Source organism: Microcebus murinus, chromosome 10 (assembly GCF_040939455.1).
Source record: "Microcebus murinus isolate Inina chromosome 10, M.murinus_Inina_mat1.0, whole genome shotgun sequence".
NCBI lineage: Eukaryota > Metazoa > Chordata > Mammalia > Primates > Cheirogaleidae > Microcebus > Microcebus murinus.
In genome coordinates this window covers 22886447-22898607 of record NC_134113.1, presented here as the reverse complement: position 1 = coordinate 22898607, position 12161 = coordinate 22886447, and the positions used below count along the sequence as shown (strand labels likewise).

Below are 12161 nucleotides of genomic sequence, written 5' to 3'. Positions count from 1 at the left end.
TTTGCTGTACTCTACTCTACTCCATTGAAGGTCCTTTCACTCATCAAAACTTTAGATTTTAAAAGCATGATTGTGTGTTTTTTTTTTTAATATATTCAAAAAGGTCTTGATTTAGGAAATACTTTGCAATTGTGAATTGAACTTGGGTAGGCTTTACCATTTGTCTATCTCCTTAGAAAAATAGCTGCTATTTGTAATACATGAGTTAGCTGCCAGAAACCTAAAAAAAATTAACTTTGAAAATAGATGTTCGGATTGCCTTTAAATAGTTGTTAAATGGCTCTGAAAAATCAAGTAAAGTTAACATTCTTAGAAAATAAAAACCACATTTCCTTACAGGATGAAGTTGTGCTTAATAGCCTATGCTTAATTCATTCAGAAACTACACGATTTTTGTTGCTATATTTTGTTAGAAAGGAAGGAGAGGCTGTTTCTACAGGTGTCTTCAAAAAATCGATACTGAGCCACGGATTATTGGATCCCACAGAAGCATGGAGACTTGGCAGTGAAATTCTTCCAAAGGTGAGTAGGGGCATTGATTTTCCTTCTCATGCCTGAAGAAATATGACACAATGAATGGAGGCTAAATTTAGACTGGAAACAAGTCTGATTTGAAACTATATTTTTAAAAAATTAAGGATCATTTTTTCAAACAAATAAATGAGGAAATGTAATAAGAATTTGAGCACCTAAAATTTTCTTATTTTATTTTTCTTAGATTCACTTCTTTTCTTTATTCTCTTGGGGTACTTTTGGGGAAAATAAAAACAACAAAAAACTCGACTCTTTGACCGATGTTTTATCTGTAATTCAGATCCAATGATTTCCTTGAAGAATACTTGCGTTATACAATAATACAATCTGTCTTTTAAATGTATAACCAAGAATGCAATAACTCTGCAGTTTCTAAGAAAAAGCATATTATTTATACAATCACACTATAAATGTGAGCTTATCACGAAGCTTCCTTATTTAAGCTGTGTATTTTTCCGGCTAATTTGTGCTATAAGTTTTAGACACATGCTTGCTTGTTTATTTATTTTATAGTTTCTTCTAGATTTCTCAAAGTTGAAAAACTATACATAACACACTGGTTGTTTTACTGCATTGCTTAGCATTCCATCCGTGCAGGCAGACGGTGTTCCTAGGTTTGGAAATATAAATCCCGTGGGAAGTCAGCTGAAGAACATTTTATGCATCGCTCATCCTATTATGAGCCCTGTGCTATTCCATCTCTCTACAAGGTAAGAGATTTATTGCAAGTTGGCTTCCAGAAGACGAAAAATGTTGTATGCTAATGGATCTTGCTTCAAAGTGCATGCTTTTGGAACTCATATAGAAATTGTTTTATAAGCAAAAGAATAATTGGAACAATTTGAGTTACTTACACACACGTGCACATCTGTCCCCAGGTGGCATTTGGTTGTTCTATCCTGGGACCCACATTCTACAGTATTGTCTTCCTCATGTGGAGTGAGGTGGCAAATTGGTCATTTTTATAATGAATTTGAGCAGAATAGATGATTAAGGAAGATAATTCAGGCCTCAAAGTAGAAAATTGCCAAATTACTACCTTGCTTTGTCTGGAGATAGACATAATTTGAGTTTTAGTAATTTGTGGAATCAAAAATTGATTTATAAGAAAGTTAAAATATAAAATGCTAGCCAGTTCACAGCAATGTATATAATGACCTTAGTATTGACTTTTTTTTTTTTTCCCCTTTTGCTGGCCAGTACAAAATTCTTATTCTTTTTTCCTTATCCTGAATTTTCAGATTGGCTGAAACAACAACAACAGAAATTAGTTACAGTTTGTACTCTTACTTTGGATCACCTAGTTAATATCCTGACTCTGATTACACCCAAAGACAGTGTTCTTATAAAAAGATACTCTATTAGAAGGATGCTAATGCATTATCAATAAAATCACAGGGAAAATGAAACATTTTGGATATCACATCTGATGAGGTAAGATTTTATCATGTCCCATAAGATGAGATTAAATTTGATTTTATTTATCACATTTTAGCCTCAAGAAAGTTGACATTTATCAATTTGATACAGAAACCTATAATACAAAGCTTCTTATACACTGTCTAAACTGTGACCAATTTGAGACATTTAAAGTCAAGCTATTTAATGACTTTTATTTATGTATAAATCACATTATTTTTACTGGTTTTCCATACTTTTCAGCTTAGAAAACTGTAATTCAGGATATCAGGCAATATATTTAAATAAAACATAAATCTTGTACATAATTTTGGGGGGAAGGCATGCTATTCTCTAACCCTTGAAGTTTAACTTTCGATGTGTGAATTCTTAAATGTGCATAAACCAAAGACAATGGCATACATACTTTGACATGTTCTAAAGTTAAAAGGGGAAAGAGGGATTTTGTGGTAAGTGTCAGCCTTGTGTCTACTGTTAATAATAATAATAAAATGTCTGCATGAGAAGAAAAAAAGTACAAAAGACAATGGTGAGATGATGGAGAAGCTGCTCTAAGTAAAGTTCCAGGTACCTGTCGATACAATATGAGGATACTCATATCTCTAGCTCTCTATATTTACTACATATACTATAATGTATTAAAATGAAGGTACTTTCTTTGTAGTCCAAAAATAGTGAGTTCAATACTTTGACCCTATATGTTTATCTTAAAATCTCTCCCAATACATAAAACATATTATATCCACATCTGAGCAATGTGGTGATGTGGCCATTCTCCCTTTGGGTTAAGCATATCACATGACTTCTCTTAAAATGTTACAAGGAAGAATATCTAGTAGATAATTTGCGATTTGTAAAATACTACGAATTTCCAAGAAGTGGCAGTTAATTGAAGCATAATTACCTCCAGTGTGAAAATAGTCTGGGATGCCAACTTTGCTGACACAGTGTCTTTTGGATCTTATCATTTTCTTTGCTTGCTTTGTTGTCATCCTTCTGGTTCTTTCTGGATCCATCTCTCTGTCATTTCCATTTGACTCCTCTATTGTATTCCAGTTGGCAGTTAAAGAACAGAAACAGAGCAATAAGACTGCATGGCTGCATTTTCCCAGTGCCACCAACTGGGAGTTAAGCTGACTAACATTTTGAAAGCCCAGCCCATTTCGTTCACAGCAGGATGGCAGGTAAAAGCGTTTCTGTATTAAAGAACACACTTTGTCTCTTCAGGTTCTTAGTCTGATTTCTCTTGTTTGCCAGTTGGGGGGAGAAATGAAAGTAGGCTGGGGATCAAATGCCTGGGGTATTTAATCAAATGCCCAGCAACTCCTGATTATAGGATGCAGAAATTTCACTTTCGAGGATTAACTGTGGTGGATTTTTCAACCCAAATAGGTGTACCCTTCTAGCTAGTAAGAAATGGGACTACTTCCTACCACTACCTAAATGGAATGTAGTAGAAGAATGCCAAATAGCTTTAATAATAACTCCTGGGTTATTAAAAATTAGATATGTGGGGTAAAAATTCCCATTATATAGACATATTTGGGGAGTATTTCAACCAGAACATTTTCCCTGTCATTGTTTACTTCTGTTAGAACAAGACACTGAGACTTGCTTTCACAGTGTTCTGTTAATTTGATTACTGTTTATGGTAAGTACAAACCTCTTTATGTATTTTGCAAAAGTAACTTAATCAAGCAGATATCATAAAGCACATCACTATATTGATTCTTGATCTTTTGGCCTCTCACTCTGCCATGTTGACAGGTGCCTTGTTGTCTTTTCTGTGCAGATGAAAGCTTCAGGGGCAGAAAGAGTGAGGAAAGGCAATAACCCTTCTCTCTGAGCCGCAGCAGGCAGTGCAGTTGTCTTTGCAGAGGGGATTTCCTCTGGGAGTGGTAAAATTGGGATGAATACCATCAGTTTGTATCCATATGGAACTTATTTTTAAAGAAGCTTAGATCCCCATATAAAAGTCATCTTGGAAAGATGAATGCAATGTACATTTACGGTGGGAAGACTAAAGTTCTGAGAGATGTCAGATTATTGTGATAATAGCATAACTCATTTTTTGAATGAATCGAAATGTTTCTCAGCTGGGGCCTACATGGTCATATGTTCAAATAAATTTTACAAAGCCTCTTCTTTCAGTAGAGTGAGAGCCTGTATGTGTGCCATCTTGCCATCGAATATAACTCTGATTTGTTTTATTTTATATTCTATGAACATCCTATGGATATTTCTTATCAGATTGGATCAAAAGTTAACAGAGAATGTAGTAAAAAATAAAATAACTTTTTCAAAGTTTTAGCAAGAACGGCATGAATGATTAAATGCTAATGGATGTCCATGCCATGACTGTACCTAGAATCTTTTCAAGGGCATGGAGTCCCTTCTGTTTTAGCAGTTAGACAAATACTATAGCCAATCTGGCCTCAAGATGACAAAGACTTTCCATTTATAAAGGTCCTTTGGGTCCATGAAGAAATTTGGATACTCATTTATTTTCTAAAGAAAGGTTCACGATCAATAAGTTCAAAATATTTCAAAGTTACCATGTACTTCTCTGTTTGACTGTAGCAGCATTGCCCTGGATGTGGCCACATTCATTCAGACACTGGACCCAGCAGCCTCCATTGCACTCTAGTGTACTAAATAAATGGCCTCCTCATTGTCCAACAGTGTGAGGTCTTATGCTTGCTTGTGTTTTCTGATTTTTGAAACCCTTTCCAAAGATAGTCATGAATGAGTGCAAAATTTGGAGAGGTAGGGCATAAGGATGATTTTTTGTGTGTGTTTCTTTTGCTAGTTTGTTAAATAAAAAATGTTAGAGAATAAAATGTCTTTTGTCTTTCAATCAAATAATTGCATAAAGTGTGAATTGCTATGTAATTGTCATGGTGAGAGAGAGGGAAGGAAACAGTCACCAAAGGGCAACTGTGTTTTATAGCTGCTGTGGTTTATAGAGACCCATTATGCTATTAATAAGCTTACAGCTATAAAGAAAGAGGCACCGTTTCTCTCTAACATGATATAAAGATAACAGACCCCTTGGACAGATTCATTTTTATATATGAAGATCAAGGGTCCATGATCCAGGTCAGATTCCTACATACACATATTTATATGTGCATACCCAAAGTTTTCAGCCAAGTAATAAAAATAGTAGAGGGGAGAGAACAAAAATTCCTAAGGGCCTACAGGTGTTGCCCTAATCAGGTAGCAAAGCAAGACCATTTTTAATTTGGCACTTTGGGTTTTAGCTTAGAAATTCACTCACATTTTGCATTTTGTTCCATTATATATCATGATTGCTTTATTATTTAAAAATGTTATAATAATAAGGGGCTCTAGCTTTCTTGCTGCAGGGTCTAGAGTATTGATGTGTGTGTGTGTGTGTGTGCGTGTATATGCGATAAGATGAAAATATTGCAGCTTAAGTGTAGTGCACAAATGTAGTGGTGAAACTGGAATTGCACTGAATGGTTCGAATTCCTTCTCTACCACTTACTGGCTATATAAACAGTTTCTAAACCTGCTTCTTCATCTATAAAGTGAGGAAAGTAAACCCCCATAGGGGGGCTGTAAAGATTCAATAGGATAATGATCGTCAAGCACAGTGCTTGAGTTATAGTAAGAGATGAATAAACGTTGGCAATGATCTTCAGTATTGCTATTATTTATTGCCTGTCTTTGCATAGACACACATACCCCATATACTCAGTTTTTCTATGTAATACATTATTGCTCAAAATGCGTTGCCTAATCGTGGGGAAAACTGAAAGGCAGTGCCTTCCTGAAGCATCGCCAGGTCTCATTGAGCAGGTGTATTCTCTTCTTATTCCCATCAATGCCCAGTGCCCTGCATCTCTGCTTCCCTTCACTGCTAACACTGCCTTTCAAGGCAGGACCTGAAATTCATCCACACAAAGGTATAGATGACTGAGAACATTTGCGGTGCTGCCCTTATAAAGGTTACTGACCTCTTATCAAGGGTCAAACACTGAGCTGGAGATTGCAGGCATCTGGTAGCAGCTGGAGGACTTTGTCTGACAGTGTGATCTATCTATCCCTGGCCTTCTGGAGAGTTCCCCAGAGAGGGAATGGTTAACTGGGCCAAGGGGTAAGGTTAGTTCTGCTGCTGAAGGTGCTTGCTGGGGCTCTCTGTGGGGTTTATCTGACATCCTCAAAGGCTGCCTTTCTCGCTAAGCCTGGGGCCATTTAGGAATGTCTGTCAGCTTTTCCATTTTTCCCCCCATTTGTGCCTATGGGTTTTGAATCTAGTTATGCCTTAGACACAAGCTGTAACCCTTTGAACATTTTTTCCAAAAAGTCTTCTTTATTTTTGGCTATACACCAATTTTTTTCTACTTACATCCTATCCATATATTCATTCTTGGTTGCCTATTGTATTTCTTTCACAAAGGCCTGTATTCATGATTCAAAGTTTTTCACACATCAAGCTATTTTTCTGAGACTTTCTCCTGAAATATTCTTTCTTTAAAATGTAACTTGCTTCACCTGTATTTTCTATGCACGGATTTGGAGGACTGTATTCAAGTTTAAGGTTATGTCTTCATTAGCAATATATACCTGGAAAACCATTTAGTTTTTCAGCCTAAGTTTATCAGTGAGATGGGACTAGAAGGGTCTGCCCGTAGTGTTGTGAGAATCAAATTAAATCAAAGTGTTTTGCAAACTCAAAAGTGGTGCAGAGCTTTTTTGGTCCTCTTTTTACCCATTACAACTACCCCCTCATGTAATTTTCTTCTTCGAAGAGCAGGCATGACGAGACACATTATGTTTAGTAATTTGTGCAAGATTACAGGGTTATCTCTCTTTGACATTTACCCCCATTACCTGAAATAGCCATTCTATGCATTCCTATGATATGGCTGTCCATGATCTTCTCCCAGCGTCATATCGTTTAATGCAGAGACAGCCCAGAGGAGAATATTCTCAGATGTAAATATAAGAGGAGAAATGTCACCTGGTGAGCACAAGTGGCCTGTACTGATGGGCCACATCACAAACTATTTCTCCAAAGTCCAGACCATTCTTTAGAGCATCAGTGTACGGCACAGTCAGGCTGAGATGCTTCCAGGTCACTCAAATGTTTGAGATGAGATCATAGTTTCAGAATCCTCTACACAAATGAGAGAAAATAAAAGTTAGTGTTTATCGAGGACCTACTATGCTTAAGACACTTTCAATAATAATAACTGCCCACTTTGGGTTTTTGCTAAACATTGAAGAGGCACTGAGCTACAGACGTGAACTCAAGTTATCTGGTCCTTAAACCACTCCATGACACGGGTATTATTATATCCATTTCACAGCTGAGGAAACTTGAGGGTTCTCTGATGCCAAAGCCAGTATGTACTGGCTTTATATGTACAGTATTTTCCCAAGGATCCTGGGATACAGATATCATTATGTGCATTTTGTAACTGAGGCCACTGGGACACAGTGTTTAAGTCACTCATCCACATGGCTCTATGAATCCCATCCGGGTTGGCCTGATCCTGCACACTACGCTGCACTGCCTTGCTGAGTGTTTCTTAGGAAGGATCTTTCTTTTTCTTTGTCTTTTAATTTACAATCTATTGTGGATTAATACTTTCACAAAATAGAATAAAATTGAATTACAGGAAAAATTTAAAGACATACAAAACACAAACTCAATTTTTTATTATTAGATTCAACAATCATGAAATTAGTATCACATTGAAATGCTTGCTCATACTTTCTGTGCCTATTTTGTGGTGAACTGGTAACAAGACTGTTTGACTCAGCACCGATCTATAAACAAGGCTTGGGGAGCATTGCTCTAGGACTTTGGAGTATAACCTAGCTGAAAATAAAACAATTTCCTCATTCATTAGCAAAAGTCATATAGCCATGGATTTAATTGCAGCATTTACCAGTGAGCCCTCACATACCTGGGTAGAAAATATACTAAAATACAACTAAAAGTTAAAAATCATTGCCTCTACATTTGTGGTTTTTGAAAATCTAACCAAAGTTAAATAATATGTATTAACAAGATACTCATAGGAATTAAATTAACTTTGTTTGGAATGCATATTTGAAAGACTACTGTCTCGTAATCTACGTGACCAAGAAATGCAGACCACTGTAAATTAGCTTATTTGATATAATAGAGATACCACAATATTGCAGGCATATTGCTTTCTCTCAGAGGAGAGGCTCATTGTTGTGTTGATTAATTAATATTCTTTCCCACTGTATCCAAGTAGGTTAAAGAAATTAAAAGATGCATGATAACAAAGCCAGCAAAGCAAACATTTCTGGTTAGTTCCCACAGTGGCACTAGCAAAATGCTTGTTGCCCGGTTCTCTTTGGCAGGCAGAGCCAGTTAGCATAGCATCAGTCCCTCCCTGTCTCAGCGTTTCCTGGAAGCAAATCTTAAAATAGAATGGCCGTGAAAAATAGCAAGCATATGTTTCCCTGGGGATAATGGGGACTGCAGCAGGTACCTATGTCCACATCTACCTACAGAAATTTCTGCAGAAAATAGATGCAAGAAAAAGGCTTAATAAACAGAAAATGCAAACGTTGCTACTTTTGATGTTTGTTTAACAACATAATATACCAGATTTCAAGACGAAAAACTTAGTTTATTTTGATTCCTGGCGCACCCCTCCAAGCACATCGGTGCAGTTTGGAAAACTCCATTACCTCTGTATTGGTGCCAGTGATGGTTAATCTTGAATGGGCTTTAACTTCAAGGAAGAGGTACTAGATTAGATGATCTGTTTGGACCAATCATAGCATTGCATGTGTTAAAGCCATGTCAATGTAGACCTTTCTCTGCAATCAGTGGAGGTAAAAATAATGGCAGAAGCTACAAAGGACCCTTGTTTGCCCTCAAAATGGAGCCTTTGCTCACTATTACATTGGCGAACTTAGGACTCTGACATTCAAATAAAGCTCCATTTTTATTCTTAAACAATGACCTGTCTTGGTATCGAATCCATTATTTAAATTTAATGTAATCATTCATAAATTGAATATTCATTGACGGAGTACCTGCTCTATGTGAGGCCCTGTGGGAAATTGCTAGATCTTGGAGATACAGTTATGAAAACTTGGTTCTGCCCTCAGGGAGTTTCCAGCTTATTGGGGAGGCACACAGATGCTGAGATGGAGAACACTGTAGCACCTGCTAGAGTAAACAAGGGAACTGACTGTTCTGTGAATGTGGAGGAAGTGACAAGTGTAGGATGTGTAGTTAGAAAGCCCTTCGCCAAGCAGTTGACATTTAGCCTAGATATGAAAAAGTGAATGAGAGTTTTAAATGTAGTAATGGTAAATGCTAATTTCAATATTTTTGTACAATGTGACTTTCCTTAGGCTTTTTATTCGTGACATATTTTCTTGGAGCTCTTACTTCATCTCCCAGTGGAACACCTTTTTTTCATGGAATCTTTCATGTTTTTTTTTTTTAGCTTCTCCACATCAAGTTCCTTGTGTCTGGAAGATAGCTAAAAGTTAGTGTGGCAAAAGCAAATTTTATTTATGCTTTTGCTGTCTCCATAATGCCTGTTTTTGCCATACTGTTTGCTAGCAGCTTCCTTCTCATTTCAAAAATGCAGCATTTCCTGATTATTTTTATCTCCTGTTTCCCTATGATAAAATTCATCAGTAGTTACTGAACTATCACTATTAAATAGGACTTCAGCCTTGATTCCAAGGACCTATAAGACAAGGCACATCAAAGATAGCATAAGCTTGTTCTTATTCAATTTTAGCTATGAGAACTTTGACAAAATGGAGGCTTTTGTTTAAAAACATTAAAATGAGCAAATAATCCATAGGGAGATAAGAGGATGTTTCAAAACTTACCCTTGTTGGTTTTATTTACTTATTTTTTAGAATTAGAAAAAAGGTGTGGTGTTCATAAAAATAAAATAAGCACTTTGAGGAATAAAGACTGTAACCATGCATTGCTAACTGGCAAACCATTTGGCAAAAACATGATCTCAAAATATAATTCACTTTTGGAACGTCAAGATCAAAGACGGTGAACTCCAGTGAGCTCAAGGGCCATGGCATGGAATAGTGGGGACCATGACAAACTAGAGAAGGCATGTCTTGCCTGAAAATCAAGACAACTTGTTGTCATGTGAGACTACAGATATAGCAATGCCAGATCTAATTTTAACTTCTAAGTTTTTAAAGATCTGATTTTAAAGCTGGAAATTCAGATGCTTATATTTATTATTATGAACCTAGTTCGAATATTCAGTAATGACACAATGTGGGTCAGAGTGAAATGATAATGCTCCCCTCCCCACCTCAAATCTGTGAACTCTGATCTGTGGACTGTGAGGTCAGGTTCAGATGAATAAAGGAGAGTAAATACGTCTCTAGCATTTGAAATTCAAGTTGACATCGTATAAGTGAACCATATTTTTTGGTGCTCAGAGACAGAATACGGGGCTGGAGTATTGAATGGTGTAAATGGCAATCCATGTTCCTTGTCACTAGACTGCCAAGACCCTTCGCTTACTCTCTCATCTTTATTCTCCTTTTATAAAACCTAATGCAACCCTAAGAGTCATGTTTGCTGAGTTCTATATTAAATGTGTCACTCCCTTGTTCAGAAATTTCAGGTAGCTTCCATCACGTAACGCATCAAACTCAAAATCTTAACCTCTGCCCACCTTTTCTTGGTTTGTCTCTCACGTTACTCATTCCACTGGGATCTATTCCTTTGGTCCTGTTCCTTATTCTCTACATTTTACTAAGATCCAGCGTGATTTTGATCCATGCAAATGGAGCGTTCTGAAACACATTCTTATTGGCTATCAACCCTTAGAGTTCCTTAAAACTGCAAATATGCAATTGCTGAGCTTATAGTTATTTTTAATAAACTCCCAGAAATTTTCTTAAGCTGAGCGAGAAATGTGAACCTTGTTAATCGTTCATTATTATGGCTCTGTCTTATTAAAGCATATTAAATCTCAAGCCAACCGAAAGTAGATATAAATACCTGATTACGAATGCACAGACACACACACTTTAATGACTAGGTTTAATTCAAACTTTAAAGACTAGGTTTCCTAAAATATACTTCTTATTTTATGTTAGCATTTTCATCATAATATTAAAATACCACCTTAAAAGCATTATTAGCACAATTACCTTCATGTGTAATGGGGTGTGATATCATAAAAACCACACCTTTTACTTTTGGCTTTTGTATTAGCAATAAAGAGGGGTTCTGAGTATTACATTTCTTTTCGTGAATACGAAGCAAAAAGAGGTTCCTAGAAAAATTACATTTTCTGAAAGGGGTCATTTATATTTATTTTTTATATTTATTTTCACCATAGCTTGGATATCATAAATACATGTGGTTTCAGACTTCAATGTGTTTTATATCCAGGATATGATAATAGGGAAAATGAGTGATTTCTTTTCATGTATTGCTATCCTGGGACTTAGTGTTTGGATGCATGGAAGATGACTCTTAGACTTACTCTCTGATTAGAGAGGGAAATAAATGGTAAAAGAAGTAATACAAGAAAGATTACTTTCCTGGAAATCTTGGACACCCTTGTTAGAAAGCCTTTCTCATTTTAATCTTCATGTTATGTTCACTTTGATTTCACTTTGCTAGTCATGGCTTATGAAAGATTTTAATTGGAAACTACTTGATTCCCATTTTCTCTCTGGGATTTATACTTTGAAATAAGTGAAATTTTGTTGTCTGATTTGTGCAAATTATTCAGAGGTGTTTAAGGCAAAAATCAATGTAATGGTTTTCCTTAAGGCACTTGCAAGGTAATTAGAAAAATATTAATATTTAATTCTTATTATGATTATAGAATCACAAGTGAGCATAAAAACAGTTCTGATTTAAGAATGCCTAAGTAATCAATGATGAATGCCAATCTCCTCAAATGAGGGGCTGCTTGCAAGGAATTTGGATTTTGACAAAAGTTTAAACAAAAATTGACAGCTGCACAGGGCTATGTTTAGATCTCTTCCCTGGTAGTGCCCTGGCAGATGCTTGGGTCTGACAACAAAGACAGAACAGGTTTACAGTGACATCTGAGGGTAACACATGTGTCTTCTGCAGTACTGAGTACTGCAAGCTTCTCCCTGTGAATTACAAATGGCTTCTTTCATGCAAACCATAAATATAAATGCCGGCAATGCTATGTATTATTAACTTT

General features: G+C 36.2%; 1 long non-coding RNA gene across 9 annotated transcripts in view; it reads left to right on the top strand.

Moving 5' to 3' along the window:
- The window catches only part of LOC105883975 (uncharacterized), a 94029-nt gene that overhangs the window by 28569 nt on the left and 53299 nt on the right, over window positions 1-12161 (top strand). For 2 of the 9 annotated variants that reach the window (XR_002224107.2, XR_012921403.1), the window contains 4 exons: window positions 340-522; window positions 1116-1244; window positions 1776-1968; window positions 3010-3137. This is a non-coding gene — a long non-coding RNA (uncharacterized LOC105883975). The remainder of the gene's footprint in view (window positions 1-339; window positions 523-1115; window positions 1245-1775; window positions 1969-3009; window positions 3138-12161) is intronic. The other 7 variants (XR_002224108.2, XR_012921404.1, XR_001160011.3 and 4 more) reach the window with 6 other exon arrangements.